The 25,412-nt window shown below is 42.7% G+C and overlaps 1 long non-coding RNA gene across 1 annotated transcript in view; it reads left to right on the forward strand.

Annotated features, from left to right (window-relative positions):
* The first annotated feature begins 14,961 nt into the window (after window positions 1–14,961).
* The window catches only part of LOC146031367 (uncharacterized), a 65,362-nt gene continuing 54,911 nt past the window's right edge, over window positions 14,962–25,412 (forward strand). The window contains exon 1 of the long non-coding RNA XR_014456840.1: window positions 14,962–15,085. This is a non-coding gene — a long non-coding RNA (uncharacterized LOC146031367). The remainder of the gene's footprint in view (window positions 15,086–25,412) is intronic.

Below are 25,412 nucleotides of genomic sequence, written 5' to 3' on the forward strand. Positions count from 1 at the left end.
GGAGCAAACGGCTCAGTTGAATCTCGCCGAAGCCGTACACTCATGGGGTTTTTGCATGTGCATATTCGTACATGCATATGGTTTTTTCCAATCCATTTCCATCTAATTTAATAAGAATGAAGTACTCATACAATCATGAAGCCCAGCTAAAAGAATATACCATATAATAGAAGATATACATGAAATAGAATCATCATACAAAAGAAAAACACTTGTACAACTATATATGAAAGTGAATGGAAGCAAACCCAATATGACTAATAATTCTGTCTAAATTGTGCGGCTCCGTTCCTTCAATCACAACAATTGTTGAAAAGTACAGTAGGTCTTAAAAGCCAATAGAAAAATAATTTGTGTTCATAAGAAAAGAAGAGTTACAACAGAATACCATGTTTTCAAACATGTCCGTTGTAAATCAATGCTAATACCATCTGTTGTGTCAGGCTAAACTCATTTTTCTTATACAACCAGGAGACTGAAGGCTACATCTTATACAAGCTGCTAAACCAGTAAGTAGCAGCTACAGTAGCACAATGGACATTGTTCTATAGTATGTTATTGAATTGTTTGCAAAGATATGTGTTATTGTACGAAATGAATTACAGAAACATCAGGTTACGTGTGTATCAACTGATACATTTAAGAACACGACAACGCTAAAGATGAATATGTCCTTATTCTTCTGCTCCGATTTATGATTTATGGGCCTAATTCAACTTTTATCAACAAGTAGAGAATTCACAATGCGGTTGATTATTGATTGACTGTATTTTAAAGTGTACCATTATTTGAACATAGAACTTGACATAGAATTTGATGGCAGGTAAGAACCACTTGGCCCATCTAGTCTGCCCCTTTTTTAAACATGTTACCTCAAACCATATTTGATCCTTATTTCTTTGTAAGGATATAAATGCCCCTATCCCAAGCATGTTTAAATTGTTCTACTGTATTTGCCTCTACCACCTCTGATGGGAGGCTTTTCCACTTATCTACTACTCTTTAGGCCTTATTCAGATCTGAGCTCAGTACAAATTTGTTTGGAAAATGGGCAAAACCATGTTCACTGCTGGTGGGGCAGATGTAACATTTATAGAGAGTTAGATTTGGGTGGGGTGTGTTGAAACTGAAATCTAAATTGCAGTGTAAAAATAATGCAGCCAGTATTTACCCTGCACAGAAACAAAATAACTCACACAAATCTAACTCTTTCTATACATGTTACATCTGCCCCACCTGCGGTGCATATGGTTTTGCCCATTTTCCAGCTCAGATCTGAATAAGGCCCTTTCTGTGAAGTAATACTTCCTCACATTTCCCCTGAATCTTCCTCCTTTCAGTGCATGTCCATTTTTGCCCTGAAGAAGCAGATAAGCGAAAACGTGCGATCGGCACTCTAGCCGTGCGAGCGTTTGCTTTTCCGCGTGCTGCCGCATATGTAATATTATATGTTTGACAATCCAGCCAGATTCAGCCCTTTTCAGGGCTAAACATTTGTACTTTATTTAGCTACAGCAAAGCATGTCAGTTTGCCGTATGAACAGTCCATTCGGGTAACCCTTTGCCTGCTGTTCACTGAATGTATACAGTATGCCTCACTGTGTAATACAACAGAGGCACGAGTGTTAAATAACATCTTATCTCTGGGCTTTAGATATAGTAATCAGGAACGCTGACCAGGAGATTTATCTGTTCATATGTGTTAACACAATTTGTCAGCTATTTACAAATGATAAATCAGCGCTCCCTGGTACTTCCTGAGCTCAGCCCTAACAGCAGGAAATATATATATTAACACCCTGAGGAATATATCAACAGTGCATATAATCATCGTTACCACTGATATATGTGTATCATACACCCACTTGCTGCGGGATACCATTAGTATAATCAGTATTGAACTTTGACTTATGAAAAAAGAGGGATCACCGAGATAAAGTTGAGCCCATGTGCCTACTGTGTGTGATACTGTGATCGACAGAATACGCAATAAAGTCTCAGTTCCCTCTTATGCAAAATCAGCTAAGAGGTGTATAAGGATTGAAGATTCTCAGAGGTGTTTGCAATACATGCACTTTCATTCTCTCTGGATGAAAGATACAAATAGTAACATACTTACCAACGGCAACACATTTCCTCCCTGTTACAAATTGATACAAATGCCTAGCAGTGAAACTGCAGGAATTAAGCTATACCTTGACTGGTAAATACTTTTTGCATATAGGAGGCTGGCTCCAAACTTGTCAACAACACAATTAAAATTAATTTCAGCACACACGGCATGCTCGCACGTGCTTTTTTATAAATACCTCCCCCATCTGTATGTTTCATATGTGTTTTTTATATTTCGCTTGTTTTACTATTAAAACATTAAAAGTTAGATTTTAGGACTCAATTTCTAACACTGGTGCACCACACCAAGACAAATCTCTTCTCTCTCCTCTCTTTGTAGACAACAAATATGTAAGAGATCATTGCTCTGGGGAACCTGCTCCTCCCACTATCTAACTCTCAGTCTGTGGCTCCTTCCCTTCCCCCAAATCATGTCATTGTCCCTGTCAAATTATTTATTTATTTACAGTTTCTTATATATAGCACAGCACATCATGCATTGCTCGGGTTTTTTCAGGAAGGGAATTTTCCAAATGCATTCAGCAGTCCCTGAGTTTATCTCTTACAAACAAACATATTTCCAGAAGGTTCTACACATTTGTATTTGTCTAAACTTGGGCTTAATTGTCATCAGAAATGTCACCAAAGAGTTTAGCGACCCCGTAAACTATGAATTTGACACTATTGTTGGTGATTTTGGACATTTAATTTCTCACCCCCCCCCCCCCCATTCTGATGGGGCTGAACTTGGACTTAAACGGCATCTGGAATGTTGCTATTTTTCTCAACGACCCCGGAAACTATGGGTTTCAACACCGATATTGGTTGTTTTCGATTCATATTTTTCATGTCAGAACTCACCTAGTCAATTCTGTAGTTTCTGACAGCATTGAAGGCTTTCAGAAATGTTGGCTTTGTGGGGCAGCGGGCATCTTGCCAGGGAGCTTGTCAGCAGTGGCCACTGTATCAGACAATCGGAGAAACGGCCCTGACATTGAATAACCCACAAGTTGTTTCATTGCGCTCATCCCTCTGTCAAAGTACCGGTGATCGGGATTCTGAGGTTGTAATACTGACCCCCGGAATCCTAACTGTCAGCCCGCCATACCACACCCGACACTGATACTATCTGTGTGAGAGAGTGAGCAACAACAGCCGCTGCCAACCAACGATGACAAGAGAAGAAGGGGCCAAGAGACAGATCTGGATCTACTGACTAGAGTCCAGTGAATAACAGTTGAACTGGCGGTGGTGGCTGTAAACTGGTGTGGACATCTCTAGATCTGGTGGCACACTTGAGTACAGCTCAAGGCACACTAGTGTACCATGGCACAGTGGTTAAAAATGCTGGATAAGCCAGTCTATCAGGAACTGGTTGCCCTGGAAGATTGTGAACTAAACATAAAATTAAACACAACACAAATATGTATTTAAATTATTTCAAATATAAAATTAAAATCTAGTAAAGTCACTTTGGCTTGGAACATCTGATATATCCCCTGCTCAGAAGAATGACCAGTCTTGGCCTACTTTAAGAACCCGAAGCTCTGATTTTAGCAGTTGTGGTTTCCAACAAAGAACAGAATAAATTGAAGTTGAAAGAACCAGTCAGGGGCTTCCCAAAGCGCTTTTGTCCCACACAAGTTGCTGCTATTTAACAATTCCTGATCCTTACCTCCTGCCCTCTCCCTGAGAGCACTCAAATAAGTCAATATATAACAATAAAGAGGTTAATTATGGCCACTCCATGCTCGGCTTGAAGAAATTTCCTTTTCATTGTATTTTTATATTCTCTATAATTATTAAAATAAAAAGTGACCTGTTTTCAAGAACAAAACAGGACCTCAATTCTATAGCATAGCATGTGCCTGCTTTTCACAATGTAATAAAGAAGGCAGATAAAGTTAATGATAATATATTTTGTAAAGGAACAATGATAAAACAAGAGCTGAAAATACACCAAACAGTATCTAGCAATAGCAAATGCAGTGTAATGCTATGTTACAGTATACACTGTATTCTCTGAACTGTTGTTTTACTACCAAAGATTGCTACAGTATACCCACAAGTGCTACTCATATACAACAATGACACAAAAGACTATTCACTGCTGTATATATTGTAGAATATTTAGGAATTCATAAATACTACGGGGGAAATTTAATAGGATGAGAGATTCAGAAAATGAGAGATTTGGTAAGAAATGTCCAGTTTTTTTAAAGCGGCAATCATTTACACTGCAAAACCAGTTTAATTTTGAAGTGTAAATGATTGCCGCTTTAAAAAAACTGGAGATTTCATACCAAATCTCTCACTTTTTGAATCTCTCATCCTATTACATTTCAACCAAAATGTTGTAAAAGGATGTGTATTTAAAAAGAATGTAATAATATGAACACAATGGCCCTGAATCTAATTTTCAGCTCTAAAACATCTGGGGGTTGTTCTAGTACACTCGCAAAGGCCCTTATTCTAGTTCACTTCCTTCTCAGATGGACAAAACCATGTGCACTGCAGGGGGGCAGATGTAACAGGTGCAGATAGATTTAGATTTGGGTGAGTTATTTTGTTTCTGTGCAGGGAAAATACTGAGTGCTTTATTTTTACACTGCAATTTACAATAGATCTCACTTTGAAGAAAAACCCCACCCAAATCTAACTCTCTCTGCACATGTTATATCTGCCCCACCTGCAGTGCACATGGTTTTGTCCATTTAAGAAGGAATTTGTCTCTAAGAGTGAACTAGAATAAGGCCCAAAGGCCACTCTCTCATAGACAAAACCATATACACTGCAGGTGGGGCTGATGTAACATGTGCAGTTCCTGTTGAGGGTGCATGCAAAATTTGAGTGACCTGAGAGTCACTTAGATATGTGTGCACCTTTCGCATCATTCGATGGTCGGCGATATTATTGTGCATATCATTCAGTGTACACAGATGAAAACGATATTGATGTTCGCTTCTGCGCAGCGATATTAACCCCCTTTTTTGTCTGTACATTCTGTCCAATATTACCTATGTAATTTATGACTAGGTCCATATTGTTCAGTGAGTATAAACGATAAAGATAAAGATACATTTTCATAAAACTACATGTTCATTGGTAAAGCAAGCAATTTATCTTTAGCTTTGAAATCATTCAGTACGTATGCCAGGGGCGGATTGGCCCACCGGGAAACCGGGCCATTTCCCGGTGGGCCGGTACAGATTTGCCCACTTTCCTCCCTGGCTGGGCTGCCACCCCTGCTAGAAGGGCCGGCCGGCGCTGGAGAGATGACATCATGCTATACCTGCGGCCATATTTGTTTAGGGCTATGCTGCTGCCCTTTTTTGTAACCAGTCTGCGGCTGGTCGCTCTTGGGTGACGTCACCACGTCAGCCGCGACTGAGTGGCTTCCGTGTAACCAGGCTGCGTGTGGTCGCTCATGCGACTGAGTGGCTTCTGTGGCAGTGCGATGGACAGAAGCGGCCTGGTCAGTACAGTCCCCCACACCTCCCCCCAGGACCCCCCAGGTCGCCAGAGCCCAATGGCTTGTTCAATGAATATTATAAATTACTTCAACAACAACTCGCCCCAGCATTGACTGAGCTTTTTAATGACCTTATGACCAATCATTCCCCATACCCCATTTGCAAAAAAGCAAAATGAGAGAACTTGAACTTGTTTCATTTAATAAGTAATATGGCGTTACTCTTGCCACAGATCAGACCATTAATATTGTTGTTATAGTTACTTCTAGAGAGAAGGAAGGGATGAAGTGAAAAGTCTGTCTGCTTGTTAAAAATTGTTTAAAGCCTACTGTAAAGGAAAAAGTTATTGATTTTACTGCTGAAGATTTTACGAGTGGAACTTTTCACAGCAGATAAGATAGCAGAGAAGTTAATTGTGGGAGTAAGCTATTAAACAATGAAAATTAATGAAGAAGACAAGGTTCTTTACCTGTTAGAAACAGCAAAGAATGCGAAATAGCAAAGTTATAGTTGCGCAGATTCTTGTAATTTTATTGGGTCATTACAAAACAATGATTAATGAAATAATTAACAAGAATATGTTCATAATAAGGGAATGTGGAGGGGGGCTGGGTGCGCAAGCCGGAAGATTTCTCTTTTAAAAGAATCAGCTGTTAAAAAACAATGTTTGATGTATGTGATTGGACTGTATTGCTGGCTGTGGCAGGATGTCTGTGTTGTGTTTTCTTCTAAGAGTTTTCACTCTGGACTCTCCAGACATGTTCTGCGGCTGTTTCTTTGCTTGATCATCTTTTCAACTTTTTCACTGGAGCCTCGTCTCTCTCTTATGTATCCCTCCATGGTGCCTCTTTAATGGCATCTTCTGAACATCTCACTTCAGTTACTGACTTTGACACCCACCAGAACTCATCTCCAGCACCAGCTCTCATGATATCGCACAAAGTAGAGATATTATTCCCCCTTGGACTGTACATGTGAAATTGGGATAGACAACATCTACTGTAATTCCTTCTCAGGATGGCAGTAGCCTCAAGAACCCAAAGGAACCATGTTACTATAACCTAAGCAGCCATGGACAGGTCTATAATGGGTGCACCCATTCACATACTTACTGTACCTCTCTGTCCGTGTTACAAATGCCACTGGGAACATCGGCCATTATTCAGGTTCCTTTGCTCTTCTGTGCATTCACATAGGTTAACAATGTTTTACGACTGCGCATGTGCATTAACATTTAGATGCATGTGCAGCTGCATTGTGCGAGCGGTCACGGCGAATTGATTATTTTCCAGCCGCTCACACACAGCAGTGTGGGTGTTGGCGTGGGGCAGCGGGCCATGGATGTGCCCATAAGAATGCTCAGCGCTTCATGGGCGTTCCAATGAAATGCTGGGCATTCCCATGGTAATGCGGCCGCGATGCGGGGGGAGGCGGGCAGCTGACATCACTGGATGTCAACTGCCTGCCCTCTTCCCGTACAAGGTCGCTGCAAATCTTAAAACACCCAAGAGTGTCTCAGATTTTCTAGCACCTTAGAAATCATTCCATGGTCATGGATGTTTATGCAAAATATCCATTCACATGCTTGCAGGGAAACTCTGCGTGCGAGGGGGGGTGGACGGTCATGTGGGTGGCATGGCGGCGTTATGTTGATTTGCAAAGCAGCAAATTTTGAAGCTTTGCGAATCGACCAGAATAACCTCCATGGCGCGGGAAACATTTTATAGAGAACATGAGCACTACAGAAATCACCAGGAAAATGGTGCCTCTGCTATTTTTCTGGAGATTGACAATTGTGCAGTACAGTGCAGCAGAGCCGGCCCTAGCCTAAATGATGCCCTAGGCAAGATTTTGGCTGGTGACCCCTAGCACCACCACTAGATCTGCTTCTGACCCTGCTCCCCTTTCCCAGTACCATCAACCCTCATCATAGCAGTCATCATTTTGGTGCTCCTACCTGCAATATTTTAAATAGAAACAGTGCACATATTCATGTGCAGCCCAAACAGGGGTGTGTTCTTGCTGGGAAGGGGCATGGCCATACAATAGTACCCCCAATTCAAATTATGCCACACAGTAGTGCAACTTTATTCGCATTATATCATGCAATGGTGTCCCTTATTCACGTTACATCACACAGTGGTACCACTTTACCTTATATACATTACTCCTCACATTATTCACATTATACCCTTAGAAAAAAAAAAGTAGTGTGTGCTGGGCAGAGGAGAAGAGCTGCAGCTGCTGCTGTCACTTAAGGGGAGGGGGCCCGGGGCCCCCACTGGGCCCTTCCATCAGACTTTGGCCTGGGTAATTTGTACCCCCTACCCCTTTCTCTCGGCGCTCCTGATAATACCACACAATAATGCCCCTTACACATGACACACATTATTAATGTCCTTATAAACATAATGCCCCTTACACATTATGCCAACCTTTATTAATGCCCTTCATGCACATAATGATACACATAATGCCCCTTACACATATGTTGCACCTTATTAATGCCCTTATACTTATGACACACATAATGCCTGTTACACATGTCGCACATTATTAATGCATTTATACATGACACACATAATGCCCCTTACACATATGCCGAACACTATTGCACAACCAACCCACCCGCAGACAGCACTCGCACAGCCGCTAACACTGTGACCTCTGCCTCTGCTTGGATACAGATGTTTCCTCATACATCTTGCATCAATAGGCCATGCAGCTCCTGGCCAGTTCTGCTAACGTGTGGTGCCTTTTTTGCTGAAAATTCGTCTTATTTGCAGTGTTATGTGACCAGGGCACACAAGGAGCTTCTGATGATTAAAATGATATGTGGCATGCCTATATTCTGTGTGCGACTGTGGCTGTACCTGCATACGGAATGCTATGTTACAGTGATTTCCATGAATACACTATTTCATTTGCAGATACAGCCTCACTCACACACAGAATATAGGCATGCTGCATATCATGTTAATCAACAGAAGCTGCTGGTGCCCCTATGCATTCCAAATGCCCTAGGCATTTGCCTAGTTTGCCTATGCTTAGGGCCGGCTCTGCAGTGCAGCGAGAAAGAGAGACCATCTTGTAGCCTGTACAAGCCCCTGCCAGAAAGTCTTCAATTTAGGGGGGACTTAATAAATAGACCCCATAATACCAGACTCGGACAAAAAATATGTACTTAAGGCTGTACAGTATGTTAAGAAATATGCATCCATTCTCAAGATGTGTAATACCGTGTTCTCACTGCGAGTGAGAAACACACGGCTTTTACCTGGCATTAAAATGCCAGGGACTGACCCCCATTCTCACTGCAAGGCAAATTCCCGGGTGAAGAAGTTCTACCGGTAATTTGCCTTTTAAGACGGGTTTTTATGCATTGAGATCGGGTCAACCCGTGTCTGCATACCCGGATCTCAAACACGGGTAAAAAGAAGGGTTTTACCCGTATATGAGATCCGGGTATGCGACCCATTCACACTGGAAAAAAAATAAAAACGTTTTAAAAGGCAAATTTCCGGGTCGACATGCTAGACCCGGGAATTTGCCTGCAGTGAGAACGGGGTCTAAGCAAATTGTACATCGGGTGCACTACTGTATGTTCCTATGCCAAATAAAAACATAGAGGTGCATTAGTGTTAGTGGTTAATGCTAAAGTCATATTTTCATTATTACTGTCATAAAATAAAACACTGTAAACAGGGATATGCATGCTGAATTTGGGCAGCAATAAAATGTGAGGAAATGCCATTCCTGTCATATAAGTTGTGTTACATTACTCATAATAACTGAACTGCGGCATAGCTCCTTCTGAAATCAGTTTATTATTAAGTTTCTAGATTACATTAAAATGTGTGTGTTAGCCAAAAAGTATTTTAGAGTTTACTTTGGTAATATAATTATTCTTAGTATGTTTATCTTACGAGTAATGAAAAATGTCAATTTTGACCACATGATTTTCTCTTGACTAAATGTAATAACAGGTAAGATTTCATTTTATATAGTCCAGTGGACTAATTCCTATATTTATGCCCAAGTACATTAATGTAGCGTTCCATATGAGTTGACAGGGAAATACAATTAGTATTTATTCAGCATCTACCAGGAACAAGATAGTCAGGCTTCAATTAAATGCCAATCCGGATAATAAACCAAGTCGGTTCACTGCTTCTAACATATTGTGTAAAGATATCTGCGGATTTACCAAATTTAGTAAGCTTATCATTCATATACAGAGATATTTTTATCTTCTATGTTAGTAAAGTGTATACCTAAAATATTTTCGTTGAACTGTATAAATAGTGGCCATGTTCCAAAACAAACTTACAAAGCTCTGGACAGTGTGTACACAGCTGTGTAGTATATATAAAGATAGTTTATGTGCATTAGCTAGGTAAGTTAGTATCTCTTTAAGAATCTTGCAGTAGAGAGCAACATGTGACCAGGAAGTAAGGAGATAGAGGAGAAGGAGCAGGAGAAGGAGAGCAAACATGTGGGGATGAAGTCTAACTGTACTCCTGCAAGTATCACTTATAAATGAGAAAAAAACACCTAGGGTGGGATGTATTAAAATACATCGCCGCCCTTCGCCGCCCCCCCGCCGCGATGCTGCCGCATATGTACTAACATATGTGGCTGGCATCGCGGTGCGGTGACGGAGGCCCCCCGCGATACCTGTACACTGGTGTGCGAGGGGGTCTCCGTCACCTCCCTGCCGCCACGCTCTCCCCTCACGCCGGGGATAGCTATGCATGCTGTCCGCGGTGCTTCCTCCTCCCCCCTGCAGCTGGAAGGATGTCCGGCTGCTTCACTAGGGGGAGGCAGGGCTTACCTTCCGGGGTCCAGGAGGACCCTTCAGGAAGGTAAGCCAGAGGGGGGGTCGGCGAGGCGGCGGGTTTGCGTCGGCGGGCGGCGAAAAGAAGCCCATAGGCTTCTATAGGGTATCGCCACCCAAAGGTGGCGATACCCTTCAGTGCGGTATCATTTTTGATACATAGGAAAATGCGGTAAAACCGGGGTTTTACTGCATTTTCCATGTGATACATCTCGCCCCTAATCTTCAGTGTGCAAGACTCATTGAAATAAACAAAGGTGTGTCAAGATACAACAACTGGCGAAGAGGATAAACTTTTGATTACTCACATTCAGCAATTACAGTATATACTCCTCTTAGTCATCATGGCTGACATGCTAGCATTAATTCCTCAGTTTCTGCATACTGATGCCCCTAATGCAGCAGAATCATGGAGAAAATGGCTTTCCCAGTTTGAACACTTTATTGAAGCTATGGGGATAACTTCTGACAGCAGGAAGAAAAGCATGCTTCTTATCAGTACTGGTCCCAAGATTTATGAACTGTATGATCCTTTGCCAGAGGAAGACACCAGGGATTATAATAAATGCAGGGGCTCTCTGAATGCCTATTTTGCTCCAAAATGCAGTCTGTCACATTCAAAATATTTGTTCAGGACAGCTATGCAACTACAAACTGAGGGCCAGATTATCTAAGCTTCAAAAGTGATAAAATGGAGAGTGATAAACAGCCAGCCAATCAGCTCCTACCTGCCAAGTCACAGACTGTGTTTGAAAAATGTCAGACAGGAGCTGATTATCACTCTCCATTTTATCACTTTTGAAGCTTAGAGGAAATCTCCATTCTGGAGACAGGGAAAGCTAAAGCATGTTACAGGTGTGGGCGCCCCTATCCACATTCAGGAGACTGTCCTGCCACTGGAAAAACCTGCACTGCATGTGGCAAAATGAATCACTTTTCCTCAGTCTGCAAATCTAAAGAAATCAAGTCTACACCCAGACAATCTTCACAGCAGTTTAAAGCCAGGCGAAAAACAGTGCGTTGTGTGGATCAACATTCTACAATGGATCTAGCTGCAGAATCATCTGACAGTGATGACAAGTCAGAAGGATTTATCTACATGATTCATCAGGTTGGAAACAACAAGGTCAGTCCAAAAACTGCAATCACTCTGGAACACACTGTCGACTTTCTAATAGATTCCGGTGCTTCTGTAAATATAATGGATGCTACCAGTTTCAAGAAGCTGCATGGCAATATCATTTTGAATCCAACATCTGTGAAAATATTAACGTATGGTAACAAATGACTTCTTCCACTAAAGGGTTCTTTTGACATCATTGCGCGCAAAAATGACAAAGAGGCAAAAGCTGTATTTTATGTCACCAAGTATGCAAGAGGTTGGATACTGCTTCAGAATTGGCTGTTATACAAATTGTGGCACATACTTATGATTCTCCTGCTATCTTAAATGACACTCCCAATATCACTTTCCTGTCATACATGACCCAAAATCACTACGGAGTGATATGGATGCTTTACTTAAGGAGTATGATCATCTTTTTCATGGCATTGGAAAACTTAAAGATTATCAAGTTCATCTTCACATTGATCACTCAGTCATCCCAATTGCTCAAGAACATCGTCACATTCCTATCAACATAAGGAAGCAAGTGGAAGAAGAAATACAGACTCTTGAAGATTTAGATATAATTGAAAAGGTAGCTGGCCCAACACCATGGGTATCCCCTATCATGGTAGTGCCCAAACCAGGTCAACCAAATGCAGTAAGAATATGTGTTCATATGCATCAACCTAATGTTGCCATCAAAAGAGAGGGCCATATTACTCCTACTATGAATGATATCATACATCGACTCACAGGTGCAAGTTTCTTTTCTAAATTGGACTTAAATAAAGGTTATTATCAACTAGAACTTGATGAAAAATTACGGCAAATAACAACATTCTCAACTCATGTTGGGTTACGACAATACAAAGGGCTGTCATCTGGAATCCTATCCACAGCTGAGGTGTTTCAAAAAAACTATCCATCAGGTCATACAGACAGTTCCAAATGCTATCAATTACAGTGATGATACTGTATCTTGGTTTTTGGAACAACACGCCAGTCAAGTGTTGCAGTGTCTTCAAGCAAAAAATTTAACGCTGAACAGAGATAAGTGCATTTTTCTGCAACAGAAACTCACATTTGTTGGTCAAATCTTTTCTCAAGATGGAGTGATTCCTGATCCACAAAAAGTCCAGGCTATCACAAACATGTCCAAACTTACCAATGCTGGTGAAGTCAAGTCATTTCTTGGGATGACTAATTATTGCTCCCAATTCATTCCAAAATTTGCTACGCTGACTGCCCCACTTAGGGAACTCACAAAGAAAAATGCTAAGTTCCTATGGACTTCCTCTCAATCACAAACATTTGATGACATAAAACAATGTCTGCAGGATAGTGTCACAATGTCATATTACAACACTGACTGGAAAAAATACCTCATTGTGGATGCCAGTCCTGTTGGGCTTGGAGCTATCTTGACTCAAGTGAATACACATGGGGATCATCACATTATAGCATGTGCAAGTCGCAGTTTAACAGAGGTGGAAAAGCATTACTCTAAACCAGAAAGGGAAGTTCTTGCAGTAGTCTCTAGCAGTAGTCTGTGGTTGTAAACGTTTTCATCTCTATTTATACGGCATTGAGTTTACCATTCAGACTGATCATCAAGCTCCAGTAACACTTTTTGGAAATCCAAAAGCCAAATAACCAGCTAGGATACAGTGATGGGGCTTACCTTTGCAGGCATATCATTTCTCCATCATTCATAGAGCTGGTGCTGACAATCCCTCAGATTACATGTCCAGACATCCCTTGCCTTTTGACATATTGCAATCTACTCCAGTGGAGGAATATGTGAACTTTATTATTAACAATTCAATTCCTGATTCATTTACTAGTGCCGACATCAAATAGGCTTCTTCCTCAGATAAAGTTTTGTCAGCAGTAAAACCTTGCATTACATCCAAAGATTGGCGACTGGGACAGTTTTTATTTTCAACTGATGAGGAACAAGACTTCCGAACACTTCATAAACATTGTCAAGAACTTACTGTACATGATAATCCAATCATTCTCAGAGGTGACAATAATCATTCCAGCTGTTTTGACAAAGAGGGTAATTGATATTGCTCATGCCAGTCATTTAAGACTTGTAAAGACCAAACAACTTCTACGTGAAAAGGTATGGTTTCCCTCCATGGAGCAACACGTTGAAACAGAAATTTGTAACTGACATGTAACCTTTCTACACAAACTAACAGTAAACCATTGCGGATGACTGATCTACCTGACAATGTCTGGGAAAATGTCGATGTTGATTTATTTTGGCCATTGTACATTGGCAAATACATACTAGTCGCTGTGGATGAATATTCAAGGTATCCTGTTCTTGAAACAATATCTTCAACGTCTGCCACATCTGTCTTACCAGCGTTGGATAAAATATTTACTACTTATGGAATTCCAGGAACGATAAAGACTGATAATGGTCCACCATTTCAAGGTGATGATTTCAGCAAATTCATGAAACATTTTGGAATTCAACATCAAAAGATTACACCCCTGTGGCCACAGGCTAATGGTCTTGTTGAACATTTCATGCGTAATCTGGGAAAGCAAATAAGAATTCGTAAAATATCCAGAATTCCAATTCAACAATCTCTAAATCAATTTCTTAGACAATATAGCTCTGTGCCTCGTTCTACAACAAATGTCCCTCCTCAGACATTAATGATTCAAAGAAAAGTAATCAGATCCACTCTTCCAGAAATCAATTTGACTCCTTCATCTACAGATCTTCAGGTAAGAAAGAAGGACTCTGCCAACAAACAAAAGGCTAAACAATATGCAGACCGGAAAAGAAGAGCTATTGTTTCAGACTTACAAGAAGGAGATCGTGTTCTGGTGAAACAAAAAGTAGTACGCAAGGACATGACTGCTTTTCACCCAAGTCCTCTGACTGTAGTAAAAAAGGTAACAATGGTTGTTGCAGGAAATGACCATCACACTGTGACAAGAAAGGTGTCCCATTTCAAGAAGATATACCCATCCTTTTCTTCTGATGCACCAAGTCAAGCTGATGTCAACACACCACCTATAACATCCTCAGCACCAAGTGATTCTATTGTGTCTGTTCCTTTGAGTGAAGGATCATACACTCAGAGGAGAAGAGGCAGAGCCATTAGACCTCCTACAAGGCTTATTGAGCAGATATGACTTTCAACTTATGGCTCATAACGTGTTGTTCTAAAATGTTTTTTTTTTTTTTTCATTTAATGTGTATTGCATATTGTGGGTTAGTGTTTATGCTCAAATGCAGTAAGCACATTGTTATGTTAAAATCAGTCATTTACATATGAAAGGAAGGGGGCGATGTAGTATATATAATGATAGTTTATGTGCATTAGCTAGATAAGTTAGTATCTCTTTAAGAATTTTGCAGTAGAGTGCAACATGTGACCAGGAAGTAAGGAGATAGATGAGAAGGACCAGGAGAAGGAGAGCAAGCCTGTGGGGATGATGTTTAATTGTACTCCTGCAAGTATCACTTATAAATGAGAAATAAAACACCTAATCTTCAGTGTGCAAGACTCATTGAAATAAACAAAGGTATGTCAAGACGCAACAAGTTGCATACTGTATATGTTGAAATCTTGTTATAAAAGCTAATGTTTAACTTACTACTGTATGTTGTAAGTCTGGAGTCCATATTATAATTTTCAAATTAAATGTTGTATAGAGAATATGCATATTTCCCAGGCATTTAACAGGTATTTTTGTAATATTTATATATAAGTGCAATTCTAGAACTTTGTATCACAATCTTTTTTCCATGGCCAATAAGATTACTGGGTGGATAAAATGAGAGATGGTGTCACCTTCTGTCCTCTGTGCAGATTTGATCTCCTTCACATCTTCTTCTGCACAAGCCGCTTAATGTCATCAAACCTCTTATAATATGTATCTATGGTTCTACACATGGCTCCTTCAACATTCCCGGCCGTGGCTGCCATCTTCCACATGCTATTTTCCCTGTGTACTGGCACTTTCCCAGACTTATGTCCAAAGAGCTTGTTGTAGTGAGCAAGAGCTCCATACCAAGGGCCATGTTCTCAGCATGGGTGAACTTAATATCCCGCCCCTTCTTGGTCAAGCACAAGGATGAATCTTCTCAGCAGAAGAATGTTTAGAGAGGACTGCTCCCGGTTCTTCAGAAGAAGCATCAGCTTCTAAGATAAATAGCCAGGAAATATCTGGTTGTTGAAGGACAGAGGCTGATGTAAAAAGATGAAACAAACAAAAAAGCCATATAGTAAGAGCCGTGATAGGAGCTACCAAAGTTGAAAAGCCACAAATGAATTTCCTGTAATAATTTATGAACCCCAGGAAGCATTGGTTCACCATGACTGTACTGTATTGATTGTATGCACCAGCAGGACAGGATAGCCAGATAGCTTGAGGCTGGGGACACCAGCAGGGCAGGTTAGCTGAATGGCTTGAGACTGAATGCACCAGCATGAAATTTTCTGGGCTCAGCTGCGGAAAATTTCTAGGCATACCACCAATATTTAGGTGTGCGCCAGTGGTGCCTTCAGCTGTGCACCACTGGTGCACCACCTCTAGTGGCACCCTCCCATTGCCCCCCCCCCCTCCTGTCGCTCCCCCTCTGTCCTCCACACTCCAGTGATCGTTCGCTAAAGCTCCTCTGCTGCGGCTTCCACCGCCATTAGCACGGTATCAGTGACCAGGTGGCAGGCCTCACTCAGTGAGGTTCAGGGCGCTAAAAAAATGAGGAAAGACTACTTTGTTTGATAAGATTAAATGTTTGAAAAGGTTGGTTATTTTCCACATAATTACAATGTTTGATGACTTTTCAAGGCTAATAAGTTAAACCAAAACAAAATTCAATTTGAAAATCAATGGTGTGAGCATTTAATAGTACAAACACGGAAATATTATGAAATGTACGTTTCAAAATCAATACATCAATGTAAGCAACTAGAAAAAATGTGGTTTATGAAGTTGTTTGCGTGTAATTTAATATATGTGATTTTGACCATACAAAAAATAGACATTCCAATCATAGCAAGCATTGTTAAAATAATGTAATGTGATTGGTTGCTATGGGAAACATAACATTTTATGTTTTTTACAAATCTTAACAATTATTTACTATCACATTCCAACCAAACATAATTATGGGATTCAATAGTAAGCACATGACACAGTCAAAATAGTTAGTGATTTTGAACAAATGTAACTACAGTATATCAGTAGAAAAATTAACTTAATGGTTTACACGCAATGGACCTGATTCAGGTTGACTTGGTAAGCTGCAAATATTGCACCCACTCCACCGAAAAAATGCCCCCCCCCCACCCCACCGCATTCCCTCGCAACGATACGAGCGGATGTGTTATGAAAACATATCCACACACATGTGCCCGCAGTAGGGTAAATCATTTGATGGTTGATGACCATCAAATGACTTCTCCTGTGCTCGCAAATATGGTGGAGATTGACTTATGATTGCGGGCTCCGTACCAAAGACAGGGTTGGCAGCTGACGTCATGTGACATCAGCCGCTCACTCCGGGCACACTGCGTCACGGCCCAATTTACATGGGAAAGACCCATCATTTGCAATGGGATGCCCATGAAAAGCTGGGCGTTTCCATGTTGGAGCAGCACCACCATCCCCCCACCCCTGTGTGAGCACCTGGCTGACAGTGCAGGTCAGCGAGGGCGCTCGGACAGAAGCCCTGCACATACGCATAACCGATGTAGTGTTTGATGGAGTCTGTGATGCAGCAGGAGTAATGGTGACAGACGACTTGAGGTTAAAGCTCGCAGGTTTTATGTAATTCTTGCTCAAAACGATTACAAACCAACTTAGAAATAAACAATGCAAGAACTTGAAGAAATAATAACAGCCTTAAACTTGAGGATTGAGAATAAACAATAACAACAAGAAGTAAATGGAACTAGAGCAATGATTCCTTTGACTTAAAATAGAATAACTTGAATAGGACTTTAATCATGATAGCTCAAACGTAAAGCATAGAGTTGGAGATACTTGGCTTTGGAAGAATAAAGACAACTTGGACTTAGAAGAAATAATGTCATAGAAACATAGAATTTGACAGCAGATAAGAACCATTTGGCCCATCTAGTCTGCCCCTTTTTTTACCCTTCAGGTAATCTCAACCCTTTTTAATCCTTATTTCTTTGTAAGGATATTCATATGCCTACCCCAAGCATGTTTAAATTGTTCTACTGTCTTAGCCTCTACCACCTCTGATGGGAGGCTATTCCACTTATCCACTACCCTTTCTGTGAAGTAATTCTTTCTATCATTTCCCCTGAACCTACCTCCCTCCAGTTTCAGTGCATGTTCTCGTGTTCTATTACTTCTTTTCCTTTGAAGAAAATTTCCCTCCTGCACTATGTTAAAACCCTTGATATATTTGAAGATTTCTATCATGTCCCCCTTTCCCTTCTCTGCTCCAAACTATACATGTTAAGATAGTTTAGTCTATCCAGGTAAGTTTTGTGATGTAGGCCATGCACCATTTTAGTTGCCCTTCTTTGTACACTCTCCAATGTATTTATATCCTTCTGAAGATATGGTCTCCAGAACTGGACACAGTATTCCAGATGAGGTCGTACCAATGACCTATAAAGTGGCAATATTACGTCTTTTTTTCTACTACTGATTCCTCTCCCTATGCAACCAAGCATCTGACTAGCCTTCCTCATTGCTTTGCTACATTGCTTTCCTTCCTTTAAGTCACTTGAAATAGTGACTCCTAGATCTCTTTCCTCCACAGTAGTTTCCATTATAGTACCCTTGATACTATATTGAGCCTTTGGGTTTTTGAGTCCCAAGTGCATAATTTTGCATTTTTTAGCATTAAACTGTAGTTTCCAGGGGCAGATTAAGGTCTGTGGGGGCCCTGGACAACAAAAACTGTGGGGGCCCCCTCTTCTCACCCCCCCCCCTGCAGCATTAACCATAGCAGTTATTCTCGCTGCCCATCAGAGTCGGAGCGGCTGCACGGGTGCAGCCTCTTTACGGCGCCTGGGGTGATCAGCCAGGGAGAGCGGGGTAGGTCCCCCCGGAGACAGTGTGACAAGAGAGTAGGGCAGCGGAGAGATGCGGGGCTGGCAGGTGAGTGGGAGAACATGGCATCTTTCCGCCACTACTGCTGCAATGCTTCACACGCTGCAGCGGGTGGGCAGTGACTGTCCAGCCACCACAGGGACCCACTCCACGCTGCCCGGACCCCACTCAATGCTGCCCGGACCCCACTGCCTGACACCCTGCCAGTGTGGGGGCCCCTGATGTGTGGGGGCCCCGGGGCGACCACCCCTAATTGCACCTTGGTGGATCCACCACTGGTAGTTGCCATGTTCTTGACCAATTCTCAAGCTTACTTAGATCATCAGTCATTTGATTTACCCCTCCTGGTGTGTCTACTCTGTTGCATATCTTTGTGTCATCTGCAAAAAGGCATACTTTCCCTTCAATACCATTTGCAATGTCACTAACAAAGAGCACTGGTCCAAGTACAGATCCCTGGGGTACTCCACTGGTAACATGTCCCTCCATAGAATGCACTCCATTTACTACAACTGTCTGTTTCCTATCCTGCAACCAGGTTCTTATCCATTTAATTGTTTTATAATCCAATCCCACACTTTCAAGTTTATTTAGTAGCCTGCGATGTGGGACAGTGTCAAATGCCTTACTAAAGTCTAGATATGCCACATCTACAGCCCCCCCCTTCATCTAATATTTTGGTCATGGAGTCAAAAAAGTCAATGAGACTTGTTTGGCATGATCTCCCTGCAGTAAAACCATGCTGTTTTGGATCCTGTAAGTTGTTTAATTTAAGATATTCCACTATTCTTTCTTTTAATAGTGTTTCCATTAATTTCCCTACTACTGATGTAAGGCTCACTGGTCTGTAGTTACTTTCCTCTTCTTTGCTTCCGCTTTTGTGCAGTGGAACTACATTTGCTCTTCTCCAGTCCTCTGGAACTGCACCTGTATCTAGTGACTGGTTGAATAAATCTGTTAATGGCGCTACCAACACATCTTTTAGTTATTTTTGTATCCTTGGATGCACTCCGTCTGGCCCCATTGATTTATCCACTTTCAGTCTTGAAAGTTCTGTTAGGACTTTCTCCCTAGTAAATGTACTTCCATCTACCTTATTTTTATGAATGTCCTTGCAACTTAACTGTGGTCCCTTCCCTTCTCCTTCTATAGTGAATACGGAGAAAAAGTAATTATTTAGATGATCTGCAATTGCCTTGTCTCCCTCCACCAAATTCTCAGTGTCTGTCCGCAGTCTAATTATATCTCCATTTGATTTTCTCCTTTCACTTATATACTTAAATAAACTTTTGTTTCCTTTATGTCAGTCTCTATAATGTTTTGACAAGAATACTGTTGCTTTAAGAAAAACAATGATAGTCTCTATAATGCTTTGACTTGAAGAACAATGATACTGTGACTTTAAAATAAACAATGATGTCTTGAAACGCTTTCATTTTGACTTTGAAAGAATGATGATACTGTGACACTAAGGAAAACAATGAAAGTCTCTGCTATGCTTTAACTTTGGCTTTGAAGAACAATGATACTGTGACTTTAGCTGAATCTGGATAGTTCCTTTGTACGGCGCTGCGAAACACTTGTGGCGCCTTATAAATAAAATTATAATAATAATAATAATAACATGAAAAAGATGGAGGGAAAGGAGCTAAAAATGGTAGCACTGGATCATCCACTTGTGCAGATGGGGTTAACACCAACAGGAGAGATTATATCATCAGCAGGTGTAGCAAGAAAGAACCTCAGGTGAAAGCTGTGGGTGCCGGACGGGTTCCTGACAGTCGGGATCCCGACAGTCATTTACCCGACGTCGGGATCCCGACGGCCACCCGCTAGAGGGAGAATAGAATAGGTGGCTCGCGTAGCAATCCATGGCGAGTGCAGCGAGCCTGCAAGGGGCTTTTTTGCGCTCGCCATGCTGTCTGACTCCGGGCAGTCGGGATAATGACTGTCGGGATCCCGACTGTCAGCGTCGCATACCACACCCAAAGCTGTTGCAGGCTGAGAAGAGTAACCAGCATAGGCCTAAGGAAATCTGGAGAGGGTCATGTTGGGAGGTATGAGCTTAAGTTTGATTCGACCTTCTGCCAATGTCGACTTATGGTATGTCGACCATTTCAGGTGTCGAACTAGTAACTGTCGACCTAGATATTTTTGACCCACTATATCGTAACCTTTTATTTTATGGGGATTATCCCAAACATAAACACATGGTGATTTGAAGAGTAAATAGAAGGTTGTGTTTGATCAACAGCTAATACAGCAACAAATCCTCTATGTAGTGGAAATTTCTATCATTCTACTGCTGCCCATACATGCCTCGATACGGGCGTGCGTTCCATGCTTAACAAGCACGGATCACATTGCATTGCATTGCCTGTGCATGTAATGTGATGCAATGTGATGAAAACAAAGTACAAAAAGTATGTGCAAGCACATACTTTTTGTACTGTGCGATGAGGTGCCGCGGGAGCGCGCACCTCAAAGCACAGAACGCACAGCCCGCATCACAGCGTGTATGAGCTCCATAATTCAAAGTTACAGCACACCAAATTTACCCCCTATTTTGAATTTCTTTTCATAGGTCCTATACTAGCAGAGTTCCACCTAATTAGTGCAGCTGAACATAACATTAATGTCAGACAACATAAAGGTGAGGAGTAGTTTTAGCCTTTCTGTTACATAGGAAGTACAGTAATTGCCATCTATTAAATGCATAGTATAAACATTTTGCAGTAGATGCAATCTATGAATATTTAGGAATGGCTATGGTGTCATGCAGGGAGCTTTTGAATAAATTGAAATCCATAAGGCTTGGGAATGCTACTTGCAAATTGATAGAACATTGTCTAATGGATCAATCACAGTTTTATACAGTAGTTTATTCTTGTGCAGAAGTCTGTTAGTGCTTCACTGCATGGTCTTGTTATGCAGGTGATCCTTCTCAAATGTTTAAAAATAACAGTGTAGATTGTATTAAAACAATATCTCTGCATTGTGAAAGCAATCATCCTTTATTTTATTGCAAAGGTTATTAAATTCGGTACTTGTTTCCTATCTGGGCGCCCAGGTTTTCTACGTACGGCACCGTAATGAAATCGGATCGCATCGCATCGGATTCGATACTCGATGATGTACTATGGCATACGATGCTATCCGATCCGATTTCATTTTAAATTGGATCGCATCGCATGCGGTGCACAATGCTGCACATACACGATATTGAACGATGCGATGCGATCCGATTTAATTTTTAGTGGACTGATAATGTCAATTTACCGCCCCATTACCAACGACACCACCACTATCCACGTGATCCCGAAGCGTGGCGAGCGGCGGCGGTACGCGTCCTCCGACTTTTTCATACCCCCACTATCCACGTCGGCGTGGAGTTGAGAATAGAAAGTGTGGCGAGCACAGCGAGCCACCGAGCCCGAAGCGTGGTGAGCGCACGCGGATACCTGTGAAGCCTGCGAGGGGACACGGATACCTTCACAGGTATCCGTGTCCCCTCGCGGCCTTCACAGGTATCCGTGTCCCCTCGCGGGCTTCACAGGTATCCGCGTCCCCTCGCGGGGCTCGCTGCGCTCGCCACGCTTCGGGCTCGGTGGCTCGCTGCCCTCGCCACACTTTCTATTCTCAACTCCACGCCAACGTGGATAGTGGGGGTATGAAAAAGTCGGAGGACGCGTACCGCTGCCCCTCGCGGGGCTCGCTGCGCTCGCCACGCTTCGGGATCACGTGGATAGTGGTGGTGTCGTTGGTAATGGGGCGGTAAATTGCCATTATCAGTCCATTAAAAATTAGTGCTATTCTCCGTATAAAAATCGGATCGCATCGTTCAATATCGTGTATGTGCATTTGTGGTATCCGATGCGATGCGATCCGATTTTTATACGGAGAATAGCATGGTGCGCAATTAACGTAGCGGGCGCCCAGATAGGAAACAAGTACCTTAAATTCAGTCCTCAATGCACCCTATCAGTCCAGATTTCAAAGCTATGGTTGAGCACAGAGGGTTAAATCAAATTCACTGGGGTACTTTTAAGTCACATCATGATTATCTTGGACTGTTAGGTTGCCCTGAGGCATTGTTACAGACATTCCATAAAAGAGGGGCATGGTTTCATCATTGGTGGACAGTACAGGGTGTGAATGCGTACAATTAAGTCATCTACAGCCAAATGCAGTTATAATCCCGGCTTTTGGGATGCCGAAATCTGAACACCAGTATCCCTGTCATTAGAGCACTGGCGCCAGAACTAGAAAATGGATCAGGAGGATGAAGCCGGAATGTCACAGCTGGCATCCTAAATGGAAGTGTGCCTGTGTAGGTTATGGCCATGGTGGCAAAGAGGGGTTAGGTTTAGGCACTTGGGGAGAACTTATGGTTAGGGTGCAGGGAGGGTAGGGTTAGGCTGCGGGTAGGGGGAGTTAGGTGTAGGCACTTAGATGGGGAGTTAGGTTAGGCTGTGGGTGAAGGGGGGTGAGGGTTAAGTCACTTACAGAACCCCTGGGTCACATCTGAGGGGTGACTCTGGACTGGAGCTGGAGTGTAACGGAAGCTGGGTTCTTTAATAAACTTAGACTGCATATAGAGTACTGAAAGTGGAGGAACCCCTCATAGGGGAAGATTAAGTTTTTATAAAACTAGATGAGCCAGGGACTAACTGGTAAGTATGGATAGGCTCAGTTTGAATAGAACAATGACGAGGACTGCTTAGTAAGGTCACTGCAGGTAAGTTTGCACTGGGTATCACTATGGCCATCACAGGAGAGGTTCACCGATGATGATGATAACAGCAACAGTAGGTATCTGTATTTAGTGCAGATATTGATGTTAGTCTCTCTGACTGGTGACTTGACAGCAGTAGTGAGGATGAAGCAATGCAGATACTAATAGCAGGTAGATAGACTAGCACGTGTAGAAGGCAATCAGAGAATCATGTATTCTGATAATGGATGCAATGTCCAAGACTGGACACTAGAGGGAGGTTGCAGGCAGAGTTCAATGCTGAAGGTGCTGAATAAGCAGAAGTACTAGAGAGCTTGGAAAGCTGCTACTCATCATTGTACTGACTGACTTCTGGCTCCAGTCTCAGGGTATATATAGGCGGAGCCTGTGGCTATTGTGGGATGATATCAGAATAACCATTGGACTAATATACGGTATGTGGAACAGTATCTGGTACTTTAGAGGAAGCACCCCATTGTCGACATTTGATGGTTGTGAGTACGGAATTGGCGATATATATATATATATTCCTTGATCAGTCCTGCCATGGGGTATTATCTGTGATATGAAACTTTCTCCACAACCTCCATTTTGTGGCAGAGTTTGGCAGTTCTTCACCCAGTTTTGAGCTTCCTACACAGCTGTATCTGTTCTAGCAGCCTAACCCTAACCTCTCCCACCACCACCAGCACCTAAACCCCCACCCCACAGCCTAGACCCAACCCCCCTTCGGAGGTGCCTATACCTTGCCTCCTCTCCCCACAGCCTAACCCTAACCTCCTCACCACCTCAACCTAATCCTAAACCCCCACTAGTGCCCTGACCTAACCGACCCCCCTTCCCCGGGTACCCGCTAGGTAGCCCTTCATACCTTCACACTTATCTGGATACTGTCAGTCATAGGCGTGCGCAGCCCATTTTATTAGTAGGTGCACAATTGGAGGGGCATGCCTATCACCGCCAATTGGGCATCGATGCAAACCAGCACATACCGTTTGTACGGTGTGATGGGATGCACGTGGGAGCGCACATCGCATTGCATGGTAAAAACGCACCGTGTATGGGCACCTTTAGTCCATCTAGCAGTAAGTTTGTTACAATATAATTGTTACAATATATTCCCCCTCTTGGCCCTCTCTCCCCTAACAGATGCCTGCAGCAGACACTCGATGTGCAGTATTCAATGCCGGTGCGAGCGGCCGGCGAGGGGGTTAAACTGCGAGGATCACAGAAAACCAGTGATCCTCGCAGTTTAACCCCCGTGCCGGCCGCTCGCACTATGCAACGTTCCGGGGAAATCCTCGCCGATTCCCCTAAACTGCGAGAGCCGCAGCTAGTGCAGCAAACTCGCTGTAATTAGCCTCGGCTCTCGCAGCTTTTGGAGGCACATTCGCAAATTCCCCCTCGCTCAAAAAACGGAGCGAGGGGGAATTTGCGAATGAGGGGGGTCAGTTGAATACTGACAGGGTGAGCGGTGACTGCGAGCAAAAAGTCCTGCTCGCAGTCACCGCTCACCCACGGCATTGAATATATGCCAGTGACTGCTGCAGCTGCTCCTACCCACCACAGACAGTCAGTACGAGTACTGTACACTTCTCAATGTGCATGTCATTTTGAAATGTATTACTTTACAATTGAATTGCCATTATTTATTTAGAAAATACCGGGACTATGTAAAAACCGGACCGGACTGCACTCCGGACAGCCGGACAGGATATCAAAATCTGCAGTCCGGAGCCTATAGGATCCGGTCCGGGGGGTGTCCTGTCCGGGGGGTGTCTTGTCCGGGGGGGTCCCTGTGATAGCTATCACCAGGGACATGGGGAAGGGGTGATTACAGCCTCCCTGTGTGGTCCGGACTGTCCGGTTTGTGCTACATGCCCGGACCATACAGGGAGACTTTATTCTACCCCTCCTCCTCTACCTGGTGACAGGTGTAACAGGCAGAACCTCCAGACAGGACACCCCCGGACAGGACACCCCCCGGACCGGACGCCACAAGCTCCAAAATGCAGAGTTTGATGTCTGGTCCGGTGGTCCGGGGTTTTATCCTGGTCCGGTTTTTACCCATACCCGAAA

The sequence above is a fragment of the Crinia signifera genome, chromosome 1, assembly GCF_055691185.1.
Source record: "Crinia signifera chromosome 1, ASM5569118v1, whole genome shotgun sequence".
Classification (NCBI taxonomy): domain Eukaryota; kingdom Metazoa; phylum Chordata; class Amphibia; order Anura; family Myobatrachidae; genus Crinia; species Crinia signifera.